This window comes from Atractosteus spatula, chromosome 7 (genome assembly GCF_055471065.1).
Source record: "Atractosteus spatula isolate fAtrSpa1 chromosome 7, fAtrSpa1.hap1, whole genome shotgun sequence".
Taxonomy (NCBI): domain Eukaryota; kingdom Metazoa; phylum Chordata; class Actinopteri; order Semionotiformes; family Lepisosteidae; genus Atractosteus; species Atractosteus spatula.
Genome location: NC_142712.1, coordinates 541973 through 562019, shown reverse-complemented (window position 1 = coordinate 562019; position 20047 = coordinate 541973). Strand labels below are relative to the sequence as shown.

General features: G+C 36.7%; 1 long non-coding RNA gene across 1 annotated transcript in view; it reads left to right on the top strand.

Moving 5' to 3' along the window:
* The first annotated feature begins 2012 nt into the window (after positions 1-2012).
* The window catches only part of LOC148830024 (uncharacterized), a 108738-nt gene continuing 90703 nt past the window's right edge, over positions 2013-20047 (top strand). Inside the window, exon 1 of the long non-coding RNA XR_016091298.1 lies at positions 2013-2180. This is a non-coding gene — a long non-coding RNA (uncharacterized LOC148830024). The remainder of the gene's footprint in view (positions 2181-20047) is intronic.

The window sequence follows — 20047 nt, the reverse complement described above, 5'->3', positions numbered from 1 at the left end:
TCTGCTTTGTATTCATCAAAGCAAACCAGAAGAAGTAAAACAGAGTGATCTGGGTGTACGTCCATGGCTGAATGGAGTTTAATGTACTTCAGAGCACTATAGTGGTGCAGCACAGGGCTTTGTAATGAGGGGCAAGGTATGTGCAGATGGCTAGACTTGTTGGTACTCTGAGCTTGCTGTTTAGCTTCAGGTACCATTACAGCAAAGTTTTCTTCTGCCAGTTTGACAATCCTAAAGCTGTGTGTGAGTCCTTATGTCTTACAAAGCAAACAGTACAAAAATAGATTAAAGTACCGTCATTGTGTTACAACAAAATATTTGTGACATTGTGTCACAACCTTTAATAAATGTACTCTGTTCCTTTAAGAACTCCAACATCCATGCTCACGTCTTCAGATTAAATCATCCCTCACAAAGAAAGTGACTTTTATTACAATTCAGTTCCCTAATATTTCCCACAAAGTGCATTCAGTTAAACAGCCTTGTCCTGCTTCCTCAACCAGGATGCATGACAAGACGGCTGCTGAGGATGCGGGTCCTGTGTCCCTAAAACCACACACATCTGAGCGGAGGTGTTCTCTGGTGGGCAGTATTCCCATATTGTCTGTAACATATAGTGCTTAGTGTATCGCTTAACAAAGTGGAAGTAACGGTGCAACTGTACAAGCTGAGGCATAACTGGCACGACATTTGTTTGATTTGCTAGGCTGCATGCTTTTAATTAGACTATAGTCTCCAGCAAATCTCCAGGGGAGTCACATGCAAATTAATTTACACAGCCTTGTTATTTGAAACTTCCTGACAGGGGAGGAAGGAAAAATTAAGTATCACCCCTGGTCTTATTTTCCTTTGTTTTAGATTTTCCGCAAATGTGTATATATATGTGTGTGTTTGATGTGCCCTTCTGTCAGTGCATTTAGAATAAAACAAACATCCTTTGTTATTATCGATGACATCTCTGAAACCATTTGCTGCAGTCTACAATGTGAAAATCATTTTAATATTTAAATCGCCAAGTGTGCTAATGCATATTTATGCATCGTATACAGGGAAAGAGGATCTTCCTAGTACAGTAGGTTTCTGGAGTGCTGGCATAATTAAGTGGGTGTAATTGAAGAAAACTGGATCTTAGACAGTGATTTCACAGTGATTATTGAGTGCATATGCGTATTGCAATGAAGAGTAAATGAGCTTGAACCACTGTGGGGGTCTGGCAAGACAGTATGGCCGGTGCACCTATTGTGTCATTGCTGCACAGAGCTGCATAGTGATTGGCCACTGTGTGCAGCACATAATACTGACTTGTTATAAAGGAGTTGGCTGGGGAAAGCCTGTAGGTGCTCCATTGTCTAGCAAAGTTGATATGACTGCTTTTCATTCTTACAGGGGGTCAGACTACTGAACTGTATAAGCTATAAAGATTTTTTTCCACCCGTATCACGCCCCTTCTCATTTCGCAAAGTTAACAAGAATAGCTAATTAAGATCCCTTGTCTTGAAAAAAAAAAGACTGCTAATAAGAATGGGTCGGACGCAATTAAGACATCGACGATTAGTTTGCAAATTCTTGATCACACCCATTAGCGATCCTCAGAGAGCACAAAAAAAAACCACTGGAAGATTTTTTTAAAGCTGTACAGAGAAGAGCTTTTTGACCGACTGCATATTTTTAATTGCAGGTCAGCCAGCATACTGGTCTTTTTAGATTTTTTAAATTTCTTTTTAAAGAGGTTGCTATTAGAAAAAAGGAAAACAATAAAAGAAAAAGAATGTGCAACTGGGTGGCAGCTCACTCAGAGCTTAATGATGCTTTTTAACAGGCAAAAGAGAAAAGACGCCCATTTTTTACTTTTTGTTGTGTTTTGTTTTATAGATGGATGAAAGTTGTGCAGAAAGAGAACGCTGTCTGGGCTCCATGCCAGGGGCTGGTATTTCACAGCGGCAGCTGCTTCACACACAGGAGTGGTGGGAAGCCGGAGGGAGCCTCTCTCAGGGTGCCACTGCTATGGAGACGCAGCTGGGCTGAACAAGATTCACTTCAGACAACAACAAGAGGCAAGCTGGTGTCTGACTCGGCTGCCGCCCGGGCAGCCCGTTACCAGGAGAGCTCACAGCCAATCCAGCCTTGGTGCACTGTTCGAAACAGCAGCTCCACTTCCCAGCCAATCAGTGACATCACTGGTGAGAAACTCATTTACATCATGCGGTAATGAACTTTGTTTAACATATCGCTTTTTCCCATAGATTAACTACATCGATTAATTATTCTGCCAGCATAATCGAAACGGCTATGCAAACTGTTACTTAGCCCAGTGGCTCTCTCTCTCTCTCCCACTCTCATGTTCAGACTGTTCTGCCTCTCTTTAGTTTATAAAGGTTGCAAGTGCCAGTATTTGAATGTGTACCCGTTTGAACTTAGCAAGGGTATCCTATGGAAAGAAAATTCTTGTCACTGGCACATTAATGAAATAATTATTTTAAGTCTCTTTTTCAGATTCTGTTTTCTTTCTGTAAGTGCCTCTCTTCCTTTCATTTTTGTGATACAGCTTCTGTTGTTACAGTTGTATAAAGGTGGCACCAGATGAGGTCTGTGCATCAACTCACTTCCCACAGCAGAACTTCATCTTTTCTCTGTCTTTTATTGTTGTTGAAGCTGAAATCCATTCTTTCGGATAATGTTTGCTGTCATCGTTTTTTCTGGGCTGTTTTAGTATGTCTGTCACAGCCTTGCAGAGCTGGATTGCTTGGTATTTCATTCTTTTTCTGTTTCAGCTAAGATATCATTTTATTAAATAGCACTGAGGTCATTTCTAACCTTGGCTGAGCTCCCCCCTCCCAACCTTATAATCCTCCCACCTCCCTTAATAGTTGCTCCCTCACCACATAATACATCTGATTTGCATCCATTTGCTGGAATGGCAGATCTTGGGAGTGAGTCCGAAAAGAACTGATAGTGACACAGTATCTTGCACACTGTTCCTGTTTGCAGAAGCGGAGAAGAAAAATCCATCAAGCACGATGCATACTAATAGAGTTTGCAGTGAATAATTGTTTATTCATTTGTAATTTACTTAATGTTTTTTATTTTAGTCGTGTCATTTTCTATCGGTTTATTTCTTGCACACGGTTAAAGCTTCTTCTAAATGGAAGAAACACGCTGCATTGTCATTTAGATTTTTCCCCTTAAATTCTGCTTTTCATATTCCTTGGCACTGTTGCTTGTAATGATAAGTAACAGACTTTTCTATTTTTTAGAAGGAAACATAGCTAAGCAGAAGTGCAGATGTACAATTATTTTATTCTCCCATCATGCTGTTACCAGTTTCTATAAGAAAATAAAGGTTTTCTTCCTTAGCCTTAAAATGGAAGGAACAAAAGAAAGAAACCTACGTCACATTCCATCACCAGCTCATCAGTATTCTGTGCAGCGCTGTCCTGATTTAGTGTTGAGTTTGCTTGCTGCAGATCCTGTAATTTGAATCATGCGTAATAATATATTACCCTTCAGGGGCACTCTTGCAGTGTTAAGAGTGATTCTATGCATTCAGCTGCAAAGGAACCGTTGGCTTCATGCCTACATTTAGCTATTATTCACACAAGTAAATTGGCTGGTCTCCCTTTAGGAATAACATCTGCAAGATCAGTTTATGCCAAAGATGTTGACCCTTCCCCCAGCTCATAAATTAAGATTTCTGAGAAATCACTAATCTTAAAAATAAAGCTTAATTTTAACAAAATGGAACTGCTTGAACCATTTTAGTACTTTTCAAAGCAGTGAAACAGAATATGCCTCCTCTAAAAGGAAAAGCGTATTGTAGCCAGCCTCTCTTATGACAGTTATAATGGCCTCACTTCATCTTTCTGGATTTCTATGAAGCTAATGATATTTATTTTCATGCATGTTTCAATCTGAAGACTTTAAATGTTTTTAATTTTCTAGACAATTTTGCAGTAGTGAGCAACGTGAATATGATTCTTATAAACCAATAATTATATATAGTAATATAATTATAAAATTTTGCACTGTAAAAAATCAAAGTTATTATCAGGACAATTACAACATTTAACAGGTCTACCAACAATTTTTTGAACAGATATGTCAAAGGGAAATGCATTATGCTATTTATATGTCACTGCTGAGGTGGGTCAGCATAGAGTCTGTTGTGAAAGTCACTGGTTAGTAACATCTGTGGTCACTACTAGAAGCAGTACCTTTGCAACACATGATCTGCACAAGGTCGCAAAAGGTGCTTTGTGGGATTCTCCTTCCTCCTGTAAAGACTCGACAATCATGCCTGCTCACTGGCTTCTGAGCCCTAGATTACACAGGTTGCGGCTCAAGGCTGGCGGGTAGCATAACTATTGCATTCTCAGTTCAAGACAAAGAAGCTGTTACATAAGTAGCATGAGGTTGTGAATTTTCTTCGTCAGGTTGTCATCAATCACTATAAGTTCAGTTAGGCAGCAACAAGTCCTACACAGAGCATCTCACCTGGGACTCCACATCTGTATTGGTGGGGTGTCATGGTTTTTGGCCTCCCTAAGCATGTCCTATCATTGATGGACTGTGCTTGGCTGTAGTGTTTTACTAGAAATTGCTTGCCTTAAATACCCCAGCAGTGGACATACCCATGGCATTAAGTTCCTGTTTTTTTTCTTGATTTACACCTGGCTTGACATTCAGCAGTTTAACTCATTTCATCACCTGTACCCAGTCATCGCTTTCGCTAATGAGGAGATTAAGCTCATGCAACAGTCAAATTAACTTGAATGTTGTATTTATGTAGCGCCTAAATGATCATTTAATCAAAATGATGCTAAAACATTTAATCTAAGCTTGAACTGTATATTCCTAAAAACACTCTATGTACAAATAGAGTGGAATTGTTCTATTCATGCTTAGAATATATTTAGAAAATAAGGGACATCATTTATTTAAAATAATGATTGTACTAATTGGATGTGGTAAACTCTTGAGATTGATTACATTTTGGATTTTTTGGCAGGATATAGATTATACAGTAATTAAGGTTAATTTGGGAATCAGGATTTCCGTTTTGAAAAAATCCAAGGCACCACAAAATGAGGTTTCAATAGACTGAAATGTTCACCACTGGAACATCCAAATGTGTTTATGTTTTCTTAAATAGGAATTCTGCTTTTTTATTGTGGTGGCTGAAGAGAAGCTGTATGGTGAAAAGAATTTAAAAGCAGAAAAAAACAAAATCAGAATCAATTCCTATGTATGCAAAATGTCTTTGTGAGTGGAATATCAGTATGAAAAGTAACATCTTGAATTTGCTTTCTTATTAATTATAGTAGGTAATATTTCCTTGTAGGTGAGACAAGTGTGTTTAGCTCCTTTTTTTGTAAGATTTAGTCCTATTGATGATTTCCCTCCTCTCTTGAAAGGTTATTACAACACTTTATTGTACTGTAATTTGATTTTTAATAGTTTTAGCCAATTGGTTAACATTTAAAAGAACAAACATATGACCTTCTGTGCCAGAAGCACCACATCAATCTCTGACAGGGTAGTAAGAAGCTATAGTTATATTTGTTTTATTCCTTTGGAATTGAAATCATAACTTGAGATTTACTCAGGAAAGGTCTGATTTGGGCAGACCACATCATTTATGGGCAGTTCACATTAAACTGGCCAAATTTCACTTACCTAATTTCATCATCTTCTCAAACAGTTCAAAAAACACATTATAACATTTCTTCCCAAACATGTGATAGTACATAGCTTAGAAAAATAAAGAAAACAGCCCAATTACTTCATATTATTTCTAACTTTAGTGAAGATCCAAACTCAGACACAATTAAATTTAACAACTATGTCTTTAAGAATAAAAAAAATTATAATCAAAAACATTTCTATGAACATTTGAGTTTTAGGAAGGAATCAGTATGTATTAAAATAAAACTAGAATTGATTCAGCTTGTGGCTTTCCACTCTGACAGATGGTGAAGCCTCAGAGAAGGATTAATTTCATTAGACTACAAATACGTAACAGGTGTTGTATAAAAGATTAAAAAAATACTCTAAATTTCAACAAGTACTTTGGTTTGTAAAAATGTTTCACAGTCAAATAATTTTATAAACTATAATAAATTGTCTCACTGTTGGTTGTCCTCCTTTGTCAGACATGAATACAACAATACAAAACAAGTCCTAAAAATGAAATCAGCAGCAGCAAATTTTCATTAACATTTTTATTAGCCAAAAGATTAAAGATCAAACATTTGGCTAGAGCACCTGCACAATTTTTGCCCTAGTGCTAAATGGAGCGATGTGTGGCAAGAAATTGATTTTTTTACACGAGTAACACCCAGCACAAAGCAAAGTGAAATTAGTTTGCACTAACCAGGTGCTGCAGAGTGGGAGGTGAAATTCTCTGGCTGTTAGTCTGTAACATACCCCTTCAGAGGTGTTTTTAGCGATTGTTTAGCAATTAGAAAAGGAAAAAGAACGTTTGTACTATGACAGTGGGGGAACTGTGAGGATATACTGTAGCAAGTGCATGTCTGTATGACTGATTTGGCCCACAGGAGTTAGAGCTGTCTCCACTGGAGATGGAGACAAGGAAACCAGATACATGACACCTGGCATTGCCCTCTCATAGAAAAAAGTGTCTTTATCAGTAATAATAATAGCAAACTCTACATTATATTCTAGTTTGATAACTTCTCTTGGACATGGATATTGTTCTTTTCTTTTGAGTTACTGTATAAGGACAAAACACAGACTGTTTAGACAGTCTTTAAAGAGACTTGCCAGAGTGAGACTGGCCATATGTGAGAGAGCTGTACTAGACTAGGCTAGTTTAATTTGATAACAAAGGCTATTATTGATAGCCTGAGATAGGCTGTATAATAAAAGATCGTGTTTTGCACTGCCATCAAACTTTACTCAAGGAAATGGTAAAGTTTCCATACTTTAAAAGTTGCACAGTGTACAGTTGTTGGTACATGTACTAATTAAAAGTGTGGTTCTGAAATTGCATTGCAGTAAAAAAATACTTTTTGCCCCAAATTTCAGATGTCCCAGAGTGACTGATGGATAATTCTGGGAGACTTTTACTCTATCATTAGTGTTTTGTGATAGTTACAAAGTCAACTGACCAGTGATCAAAATCTAGTCCTCAGCGCTTAAATAAAGGCACTTTGATGATTAACTAACTTTCAAACTATTTGATGCTCGGCAAAGACTGGTTTGTTTGCATCAGCTTTTCACTTGTTACTACAGGTGGTACTGCTGTAGCATTTAGTTACACAGCAACCCTTACATAAGCAATTGTTCTGCTTGTCAGTTTCTCCTCATGCATGGTTTGAAAACACTAGAATCAAAAGCTAAAGCACAACTCTTTACAGTCATAACAGTATTTGCCATCTTCTCTGGTGACAAATATTTTCCTGTATTATGGCATCATATTTCACTCCTTTTGAGATGTATGTATTATGTACTAAAGATATATTTCAAACGTTAATGAACAAGTAAGCCCCTGTTCTTTTTATCTCTATTCTTGAAACCAAATAATAAAGACTTATTGTTTAATGTGCAATAAAAAAATTCCATTATGTTGTGCAGTCGACAGCCAACTCATGGATTTAATCCATGAATCTTTACTTAGTTCACAACCTGCCCAGGAGCCTGTTGAAACTTCAGAAATTACCGAGACAGAGGCTAAAACAAAAATCAATATTATTATATTTGTTTTTATATACAACTTTAGAAAAGCCCATTATATACAATATTGTCCAAAATACTTAAGCAACTTCTAAAATGTTAGATCATATGTAATGTTCAATTTATTTCCCTCTTAACTCTAAGAAGATTTAAAACTTTGTAGGATTTCTTTTACCATACTACTTCACTTTAAGACCTAATTCCCAAGAGTCTTGATATGAATCTTTAAATGTTTGCATTTCCTATTTGTAAACACAGAAATTAATAGTTTTTCTACAGACATACTGTATGTATCTTCCCGGACAAATCTGAAATCACTGTTTTTTCTAGAATAGATTGATAATATTAACAAGGTTAAGATTTTTTTAATCTTAAAAATAAATTCCTATCATATCTGAAATGCTTAATTTAATATTTATATGTGATTTTCTGATTCAAATAGTTCAATATGTTGAACTAGAGAGGTGTGTTTAATTTTATACAAAAGACCTTTAGAGTCAACAGCTGCCTGGAATGCTGTGCCCTCAAATATTTTGTAATATCTCAGAAGTTTAAAAAGTAGAAGCCTGGTTTATGGCTTAAGATCAATTTCCAAAGAAAGCAAAAAACAGATATGTTTTGAAATATGATTGTTTTTAAATTAAGAGGAGGCAGATTTTAATTATACTGATTTTTGTTGTGCATTTTTAAAAAAATGCCTTTACAATGTATTCTAAATTAACTTTATATTAGACATTGTTTTGCTTTTGAGCTTTTGGTTAGAGAAGTGTCTGTCTATATGTTCATATTGTGTGTTCTGTGTCGTTTTTTGTCCCATTGATGACCTTAAGGAAGGGAGGATGAGAAAATTTAATAATTTGACATTCATCATGATCTGGACAGGAGTACTGTCTCACTATGATTTCCACATCATTACATTTCTGTCAGCAAGCAAGTGGGCACTAAAGGAGAAAAGATTTGAGTGTTGGCACTGCAAAGCAGCATTTGAGTTTGATTCTTTCTGTATTGTAATCCTAAAATGTAGCAAACTGCTCCTAAACTTAAAGGTGTATTATTCTCAAATAATTCTGTGTTTTCTAATATTTCTCTTGCATTTGTATGGCTATAAAGTATTTTGTGCGTGGGATTAATTAGGTTAATTAAGAATGTAAACCATCATTACTTAGTTACTTCTATTAGTTAGCTGGTATTTTAGCTACTATGAATGCAAAATTTGTGAGAAATATCAGGATTGTGTCACGGTTTGTGATTAAGAAGCTGTGCAAAATACATTATTCATAATATTTCTAAGTGAGTTTTAAACTTACGTTTTCATAATACATATATATGAGATACAGTAGTGCATCAGACCTAACACAGACCGTACTACAAATAACCATCTACATTCTCATTTTTGAATCTCAGTATCTCTCCTACTGCTGTACATGAATCTCTCTTTTCCTCCTCTTTCCCCGGGTTTAGAAGTGGTTGGGAAAGTTGCCCCAGAGGTCTGTGTGAAGCTGGGACCCGGAGTAATCTTTCAGTGGGGTTGGTGGTTGGGGGGGCCGGGAGGGGAGGGATCCTGCGAGTGTCTAGAATAAAGATGAAGTTACTCTCATTCACTCCCAGCTACTTGATTGGTCACTAGTGAGCCAGTGAGAGAACTGTTACTGTGGAGTTGTTCTGCCAGCCTGAAGGAATTATATCACTCTAAAAAAGTCAGACATCCTATTAACTGTATAAGCATTTAATTCTGATTAGAGCAAGGAAGCAACAATGTTTTTGTGGGAAATCATTACAGAAGGCAAATTCAAATCATAAGAAGTGTTAATTTTAAAACCGCAGTGTAATTAATGTTTTTTTAAGTGCTTCCATAGTCTATTTGGCCCCCCTCCCTGTGTCATAATTAAAGTTACTAAGAGGCATTGTTTTCAATGCCAGTTCCTTTGGAATATCCAATTTTATGTATAACCTGTAAGCAATTTGGCAGTGCGAGGAAATAGCTGGGCTACTAGGTATTTATGAGCCTGTCCTTAAGAAACCTTTTGAGAATTAACCGACAGCAGAATGTCAATGACTTTAAGCATGATTGTGAAGAGGTTTTCCTATAAAGAAGCTGTCGTAAATGAGAGCCATTCCTTTCTGGCCAAAGCAAAACTTAGAATTAATTAAAACAACATCTTGATCCAATATGCTTAAACAAGTGCTGTGTTAAATAGATGCTGCTTTACTCGAGCACCACACACAGTAATTGCTGGACATACAGTACCTTCTCTCTGCAGTTTTAATCAGGCTCATCATGATCTTTAAACTAAGTTCTATTCCTACTTCAGCAACTTCTTCTGATCATTACTATCTGTAGAAAAAGGTATGATTTTTGGTGCATTAACAACTACCTGACTTCATCAAAACTTTCATGAAAGTGCTTTTCCATGCAAGATATTATGTGTTGTTTGTGTTTATGCTGTAGCATCTCAATGTTAAGGATTCTAAATACTACATACATTGGCCAAACACCAGTGCAAAATGTGCCCTGTCTTTTTTTTGTACTTAATCTTATTACTACCTTGTGCAATTGGTACAAGAGATTTTATTTTGTATGCCCCTTCAATCTGGTTTTGTATATTGAGGGGAAAAAAATGTAGAAATCAGCATAGTGTGCAATATTAAGGATACCACTTCATTTATTATATTACTGTCGCAGTCGTCCCTTTTCCCTTCAGGGAGGGATGGAGGTTTAGAGAAGGAAGCAGCCAGGGACAGGTCACAGTCCTCACAGGAGTCTGTTGCCTTTAATCTTGAAAAGGTGTGTGCTTCTCGCAGAGAGGAAGGTGGGGTGTGGCATTAGTCAGTATCCCATGATGTCTAAAAAACTTATATGACCACTATACAATAGAACAAACACTGGTAGGTTAAAAGAACATGCAGAAGTTGAGCTTTCTGCCATTTACAGAATCTACATTTAGAAAGAACTATATATTTGTTTACTGTTTATTGTGATGGACATGGGGCCCTGGAGACACAAAGGCTTGCTTTTGTATGCCGTTCCTATGTGTTACTGTGGTATGTTTTCCCTGTTTAGTGTTCTGGTACAGTTGTGTGTTTGTCAGTGGCAGTGTGGGTGCAGAGAATTGTCCCTGAGGCATGCTGTTCTATTCATGCGCCTGGGAGTTGTGGACACGCCATGTGTCATGCAGCACCCACGAGGGAAAAGAAATCCCAGTGGACTGACAGAGCTGTGGTGTCTCTCTCCCACAAGTTGTGGGAATGAGTAGGACATGTGAAGAATTGCTGCTACCAGTGTCTGCCTGCCTTTAATCCGTCTCTCCTTGTGTGCTGTTAACGTTCTACTAAGCTTGACCCCTTTTTTATACATCCATTACCTGAAACCTGTATATTCCTGGTATGATTTGCTGAAGACACAAGGTGCAAGGAGGGACTAACCCTTTAACAGGATGCCAGTCCATCCCAGGAAATGCAGCTGGTTGAGGAAGGTTGTGTTCTTCTCAGCATTAAATCAGACTTTGCTTCATCCTGGTAACAATGTCAGTTTTACTTTTCATAATACTATTCAAATTAGCACAATATGGATGGCAAAATGGTAAGGAGATGAACACTGTGGCCTTACAGCCCTTGGGTTCTGTGCCTGAATCTGGACTTGGTTGCTTCTTAGCTTTGGGTTTATATTTTCTTTCCATGTCTAAATTGGTTTTCTCCAGGTGCCTCAGTTTCCTTTCATTTTCCCTTTGCATTCTGCTTTAAGTGTTCCTTAATTGTGTCTGTGTGTGTTCTGTTATGAAATGGTATCCTATCCATGATGTACTGCTGCTTTGAACCAATGGTTTTTGGATAGGCTCTGGGTTCATGTGACCATTGCCAGGAATAAGGACTCTCTCATAATAGATGGATAGAATATTATACATTCAATGAGTTTTCCTCACTTATCTAAAAAGCTAAACTTAAAGAACATGCTAATAATAAATATGAAAGTGAGAATACCCAGTTTCTACATGGTTAAATGATCTATTTGTAATGAATGTTTTTATTTGAGGTTAATTCTTAAACAGAGTGGATTTCATATTCTAGATCATTTCTGTGAAAGATCTCCACATGCTTGAAGCCCTGGGGAGGGATCTGGAGTAGAACAGTTTGGAACCGAGTGAGGGGTGCAACAGAATCTGGCATTATGCAATACTTTGTGTTAATATTATTTCCTTTTTTTTCTGTATATTTATATATATGTAGTAGGGTCAATATCTTGCCACCTTGTTTCTAATGTTTTTTTGAGACTGGAAAAAATAAACACCATTGCACTCAGGTGCTACTGCTGGCTTGACCATCAGTCCCAGCCAGAAGAGTCCTTTTTGTAAGTTCATGACCTAAATTACATCCACGCATGCTACCTGCACCCAACACTGGAGTGTGACAAACCTTGAGTGGATATAAGTTTATGGTAAGTTGTTGGCTGTCTGAAAGTCACTGATACAATCAGACATTGCAATCTATGTTTATTATGATCAACAATTTATCCAAAGTTTCCACTAGTTTTCCAACTATAACAGAAATCTTTCCAAATATTTTGACAAGCTCATAGAAAGTGTTGTTGCTAGTTATTTTATCACACGATCATAATTAGCAGTAAGTTTAAAATAAACGCCTAGAATTTCAGTAGAAGTTTGAAAGTGACTGTGCTTATCCTTAAAGAAGTAAGAACTTTGAGTGTAGAATACATCTTAAGACTGTTGCACAGCATTGTATACAATTGTACAGAGAGATTAATTAAAATAGTTAAACATATTTATTTTCAGTGTATATTGCTGTTAAGCAAAGTGTATATTTGTTAACCTTTTTTTAAACTCAGAACCTTGAATATCTGTCAAAGTCCAGACAAAACAATACCTTGACAATGCCTATACAACCTGTCACACATGTATTCATATTATACTTGCTGCAGCAGCTGCAGCAGTGTCACACCTTTTTGAAGATCAGTAGATTCAAAATAAAGTCAAAGTAAACTTTGCTCAGATGCTACCCAATTCAGTAACAGCAATGAGCTTGTTACAGGTACACAAACTCTCTGGATACACTGTTCAAATGAAATTCGTTTTGCATGCTTCTTACACATCTAACCTGTATCTAACCTTGTTTGACACTAGCTGGGAATCATTTCAGATGGTTTCTAAATTTCCTTACTGTGTGACCCTCATTCAACTTTCTTCTGCTGATACTATGAGCTGGTGTTAATGCACAGGAAAGGATGGTAATCAAGATCATGCATGTTGCCTCCTGCCTGTTGCATAATACCTTAAATTTGTACATTTGGCCTAAAACTCCCTTGTGGTAGAAGACAATACCTGTAGATGCACAGCAAGAATTGTCTTATCCTGAACCCAGAGAGGGTAGAGTGCTCAAATCTCTCCCAGCCTGAATCCTCTGGAGTTTCCTTGGGAGAGTACACTAGTGAGTAAAGTACAGTTCAGGACTTTGCAGTCTCATGAAAGCTCCTATCCAAAAACTGACTCAGCTTCCCTAGCATGTCCTGCAAATGATTTATGAGATTTTGATCGATTTCTCAAAGTGTGAAGATGTATTATTGGAGACATATTATACATGTTAATGATCATGTAGACACCGGAACTTAATTTTAAAGCAATCTGCACATGGCTTCTTACAAAATTTAAAATGGTGACCATACCTTGTATTTGCATTAGAGTTTAATGAATATTTGAACGATATTTTATAATATATACTTTTCTACAAGATTAACTTTACATGAATACACTCGGCAATGTAATAGAAACATCCACTGAAAATCTTTTTATTTAAATCTTTGATGTGGATCCTATATATTTAAAAATGCCTACACCGAACTAAACAAACTATTTTTCTTTTTTTATGTAGAGCGAATTATTAACTGAAGATCCCCTGAAGACAAAACTTAGAATCTGCTCTGATCATTTAAGATGCAACCTTTACAGAATATATTTCACTCTGCCTTTGCAAGTAGATTGTGATTACATTATCTAATATGTTAATAAATATCTGATACTCTGCAGTGATGGATAAGGATTGAAGTGTACTGTACATCTACCTTGGAGCAGAACTGGAAAAGGAAACAAGTATTGGGCAGTGAGAATGCTGAGTCTGACTATAATGTTCTTTACTTACAAGTTCTAGAAGTCAGAAATTCCTTAAGATATAACATTTTTTTTATGTATTGCTTTCAATAAAATTGTTCACTCATATACACAGTTTAACCAGTTTGGTTAGTTTGTCAAAAGTGATAAAAGCTGAAATATCCACTTATCTGCTTGTGTCCTGTTTTGCTCTGTGTTCCTAATGGTTGGTCTGTCCTTGCACTAAAGTGTGCGTTGTATGTTGTTTACTTAGTTTCCTATCAGGACACGAGAGGCACAGCCTCATGTATCCTGTTGTCCATTAGCAGTAAGGTTCCCGCTCTCCTGCTGCTTGCTGTTGAGCGAGGCCGAGACAAAGGGAGCTGGAGAGACTTGCCTGCGGCCATGCAGGTCACTGGCCAATCCTTCACTTCACCCAAGGATTTCCTGCTTCTTTGTGTGCAGCCAGCAGGCTGCACTGCTTCCTGTATATTGTGTGAGCTTGAGCGGAACCAGATTTCTCCGACATAAAGTTGCATTTATAAGTTATACATATTCACTGTGGGTTTTGATAACATTTGCCTATACTTGTATACCCATATCTTTCATTCTGTGTTTTTTCTGCACAAATTTATATATATAGGGTATGCACTGTTGTGCAAAAGTCTTAGGCATCTTAAACAATAACATGTATGAACATGATCAATCTTCTCAAAGCCTCCACTAGTGTTTTCTATTAGTACAACCTTGCATGTTAACATAGCTTAATTTGGGTGAGAATATACCACTTGTCATTTATCAATCTTTAATTTCTCAAGTTAAATTATACATGGACATCAATCAATCAAGAAACTATTGGTACTTATTCTGCTTTTTTAAATATCTAGGGAAAAATATGTTGTGAAAATTGCTCTTGTCCAAAACACTTGCTTTCACCATTGTTGTGGCTGTTAATCAATCCAACAAAAATGCCACTATTGGTAATAAAGAGCAATTCTCAGACCTGATATGGGAGTACTTAAAAATATTATGTGTGAAAATGAAAACTAATTATATTTTTAAAATCTAAAATTATAACAAAAAGGTTTCTGTAATTTTGTTATTGCTCGTTAATCCTTTTCTGTTCCTGTGAAACTTTCCACTATGAACTAGCCTCTTTAAAGTGTGTGCATGTGTATTTTGCACTGTTCTTATTTGTGGTGAAGCAAGTTTTAAAGGCTCGTTTTGCTTCCCTAAGCACACACCCCACACACTTGCTAGGTTTGACCCCAGGTCACAGTAAAGTGACTCAGAGGCTCGTTTAACTGGGCCTCTTGAAGCCCAGCCTTTACATTCCATTGCTTCGTGAAGAGGCAGCTTTGCTTATTATGAGCGAGAGGGAGGAAGTTTCTGGCGGCTGGGATTATGCGCACAGTTTCCTTGCCCAGAAGCTTTGCCTTTACCCCTCCCACTCTTATACCAGCGATTCCATAAACTACATTTAAGGCTGAAAAACTCACGTCTCCAGGTAGCCAGACGGCATTCTAAGCCCAGCTCTTTTAGTTTTGTTTTTTCTTTTGTTTTATATCTGGATAACTCTTTTGGTTGCTTTTGCGTCGTGCTGAAGGGGATTAGTGGACCTGATTGGAGTGTAGCACACTGAAAGTGCACAGCTGCACAATGCAGAAGCCGGCTCACAGGCTGACAGGCAATTAAAGCAGCTCTCTTGGGGGGCCTCAGTTTGGCAGCTCCAAGTAACTGCTTGGTACATTAGGAAGCTCTCCCGAAACTTAAAATGGAATGGATCAGGAAAAAAGAACATTTTACACTTTGGGCATACAACTGTTGCTCTGTATGGTGAGTACACTCCTCCTTCCAGATGATCTGGAAAATTAATTGCTTTCTTTAAACTTGCACATGTGCATCTTTGAATATATGTTTGCTTGTATGATGAGAAGAAAGAATGGTTTTCCACTATTTATGTTATTCATCAGGTTCTCGACTCCTTAACCTTCTTTACTCACACTGGTTCACAAAGTGCACTTTTTGCTCAATGTCTAGCCCTCAGGATCCTTTCTCACTCCCCCTGAACGGAGGCACTGGTTCTTGCCGCCTTATCTTCTGGTGTGTGCTGCAGGGTCACTATGAAAAGAAGGCTTTGTGCTTGAATTCCAGGCGAGCTGGAGGGTCATGGCCTAGAGGATGACTGTGTGTTCACATAGAATCCCTTGAGTTTCTGTTCAGAAAAAAAAACTGAACTTTGCCGATTGTATTTGGCTTACTTTTTTCCTTTTTGGTTTAAAAACTTTGTATGTAACTGCAGAATTTTTAAAACACATGAATTTATGGAAACTGGTAAATGCAGTGTTGTAAAATTTTGCAAACTTTTAAAACTAGCAATGCAAATTGATATGGTGCAGTCAGAGCTTATCCAAATCAAATCCAAGACACTATAACTCCAACCATATGAAACAGATCAATAATACTTAAAAAAAGTGAGAAGTCTTACATTCCGATACACTCCAAAAATAAATTACTGAAAAAAATAAATGTCTTTAAACTGTGCCAAAACCTGTGCAAATACTGGAAGTATATTGGGTCTTTTAGAAAAAAGTTACCTCATTTTTGGTGCACTGCTTAAGCTTTTTTGTTTCATTCATGTCATCTAACTTTCAGGATTTTTAAAAGAAGCTTATGCAATTATTCCAATCTGAAATTTGCACAATGGCTTGTTTATTATTAATGGGTTTATGTTTTTCCGATGTTTACCATTATAACAACAGTTAAGTCAATTAGTGCTGCATCTTGTTAAATTGAAGGACTATAGAAAACTAATGTGATCAACTGAACACACTGATGATTAGTTAAAACATTCCAAAGTGAATACTGGATTGAATGTAAAATTATGCCAGAACAGCAAGCCACACTGTGAACCGTGCAGGAGAGATGGCCTGGGTTCATGTCTCAGTCCAGTTATTTTGTGACTATCACGGCTTCCTGTGATGTAAACAACCTTCGCAATGAGAGCGGCATTTCCACTTTCACGTTATTCGCCGTTATTCCTGGGTGAGAATGGTGGTGCAACAAAGGTAAGCTTGAGTACAAGGTGGTGGAAAGATGCCAACAGAATGCAAACAGAAATACACAGTTACAATATTACAAATGAAAAGCTCTTCTTGGGAAAACAAGCAAAATCAGATATGAACAGAAGTCCTGTTGCCTTTAGGATAGGACGCTATTTCAGGAATCAAGTATTTTTGCAGCAGGATGTTTAATGTATAATAAACAGAATAAAAGCAAACTGAGGAAAATATATTAAAACTAGGGAATGAGGGATTTAATAAAAACTAACAATTCATATTATTCATATTTACATTTCCTGACCACAAAGTTTTAGTCAGGGGGCAGTAGTTTTTAATGGCATCAGAGCTAATGCTCTACTGTTGTGGTTTCTGTCGATTTTAGTTTGATCTGGTTCTTGCAGATGCTTAAATGACACTACACAATAGAGCGATTGTATTTCCCATAAAGTTTAGAATATTTTTTGTTCATAAATATTTTAATATAAATGACCTACTAAGGTTAGAAAAACAAACACAATCTCTTGGAACTACACAAAATCACTTTATATTCATATTGGAATAAAAGTTTGCTAGAATTGTTAATTCAGAGTTGGCTGGTTCCAGTCAAGGCAGAATATCATGAATATCTGTCCCATTGCAGGGTGTTTTAATAACACATGAGGCTGTGGCCTACCTGAGCTGTGCCTCCCCATTCGGACAGGTTAGGCTACTCCAGACAGGTGTTGCTCTGGCTGCGTCCCAGTAATGCAATTTGGCAGTTTGTTATTATCTTTGGAAGTACGATCTCTCTCCTGGGCTGGTTTATTAATCTGCTTTGCTCCATCATGTAATGGAAAAAACACTTGTGACTTTTAAAAACTCTAAATGTGTTCAAAATATAATTTTGACCAAACTGAAGTGGGAGAAAAATTGTTTCAGATGATGATGATGCAACTCATTAATGGTCAGCCACTTCCATATTATCAAATTAGTCACTGAAAGAAATGAAAACATTTTATTTTCTCATCATAATTCTGTGCACTGATTATATTTTGAATGTTTTTGAGGATGTTAATTTATCCATTTCAGTGTTGTCTGGGTTAAAGCTCAAAGAAAGGCGGAATCAATCTGTTCACAATATGTGTAGAGGAATTCAAGTGCATTTGTTTTCTATTTGTCCCACTGTGGAATAGTTTACTATTGAAGTATAAAATGATAATTCTTTAAAGGTGTGCTGACTTTAACAGAGCTCTTAATTTTACCTGGAGATTTTAATAGTTGTTAAAACCCCAAATATTATGTTGTGATATTTGTCTCAATCTTCTTGCAAATGTTTAACATTCATGTATAGAGGGCAGTTACACCACTGTCTTCCTAAAAACAAGAATTAGATATATTTTCTAAAAAGTATGTTTAATGCATTGACGTCTAACTCTGTCCAGCTACAAAATCTGGCTCTTGATAGATTCATAATATTCTACAATTACAATGAAATAATCAAGTTAAATATTTTTTAATGGGTAGCAGCTGTTTTGAACAACACTCTCAGATGTCATATTTTTATAAACAGAAGTTCTGTACAAATTGTGGAGTTTATTTACTGCAGTACTTTTGATGTATTTGCTGTGTTTTCAGTCCAATCCCTTCAGTGGCATTTTGGTCAGGAAAAGCTAGTATTTTTAGATTTTAGAAATCTTAACAAGCCTTTGCAAGAGACTTGTCATGGCAACCTGGGATGCTACAGATTCTGATTAAAAACGAAATAATACTTCCTATTAACAAGACTTCCTTTCTGTTTCCAGCAGGGTGTGGTCTGTCAAACCCTTTGCATGCAGGTGACAAGGGTCTCCATTACTGATAGTGCTTAAAGTGCAAAGTGTCTGTGGACAATGTTATCTTTTCTTCCCTTCACTGAGTATTGGTAAAGGGGCTAAGCAGCTTATACAAGTAGCCAGAGCTGAACCATGTTTTATGTTTTGATAACCTCACTCTCAAGCCAAGAACATTCTTTAAATCTACCAGGACCCATTCTCTAAAAAGCATTGTGCATATTATTTTTCTGAGAAGAGAAGAAAAGTACATTGGTTCTATTCAGCATATTCAATACTGTATATACAGATTTCACTTTGAATTCCCTCAGTAAAGAGTGATTAGAAATTTGGAGTAGAACAATGGTTAAATTGCCATTTCATGGATCATTTTAGCATCTTACCATCATTTAAACTTTCATGACCCTCAGAAGGAAGAGGGTGTACAGCATGGTGTTTTGCTTGCATTTCCCGTAAATAAAATCTAATGGTTTAATCAGAGATTTCTGAGTTTCAAAATGTCTCTTACTTACACTGCAGAGCTGTAACCTAGTGCTGTTCATAGTCTTGTAGGCTGTAAATTATTTTTCTTGTTAACATTTGCAAGGGATAGAAGGAAAACCACAATTAGCCGTGGTCTTTTATGGGCTGCCAGCGACCAGGTGTTTTCTAAAAGTTGGCGTTTTTGTCTGGTTTGAAGAAAAAGGAAACTGTGCGCTTCTTGAAAATTATTTGCCATTTCGACAAAGCTGATTTTATTAAGAGACACCCACAACCAGGGTCAGTAGATTCAGAAGTGTGAACCCTCAGTCCACCCTGTGGGAGCCGATTCTCTTGGTCCTTCTGAAAATGGCTTGATGAAGTTTTTGGAACATCAGGTAGTTTGGTCGATAAATAAAATAAAATTAATGTTTAATTTTTCTACATTTGTGTATCTATTTCACAAAAAATCTGAATAATATTTTCATTTCATTTTTATGGAAAGAAATACTATAAAGTAGAGCGTGGCACATTAATGCTGCTGTACTAAAACCTTAAAGAGATTTGTTCTTTGAGAAAACAATCAAATATGCATCAGGTTAATTTGAATTATGATTTAAACCTTGAGTCAGAAAGCCGATCCATTAAAACTCTCATTTATCCAAAGTGCAGCCTTAAACACCTTTCTTTCTCAATTCTTAACTCCAAACCTAACTCCGCTTAGAGTCCTAATATTTTTAAAACATTTTCCCAACTAAACAGGAATTTTGATTAATTCCAAACCTACTAAATAATAGTTTAACTATAATTATTTTACTCACTCCTCTCACTCTCCAAAAGAGACATCCTTCCTCTGTCTTCTCCTTACCTCTGTCTACAGGTGTAATCACTTGAGGCCTGTCAAACTCAGCTCTTTTCAAGAGGTAAAATG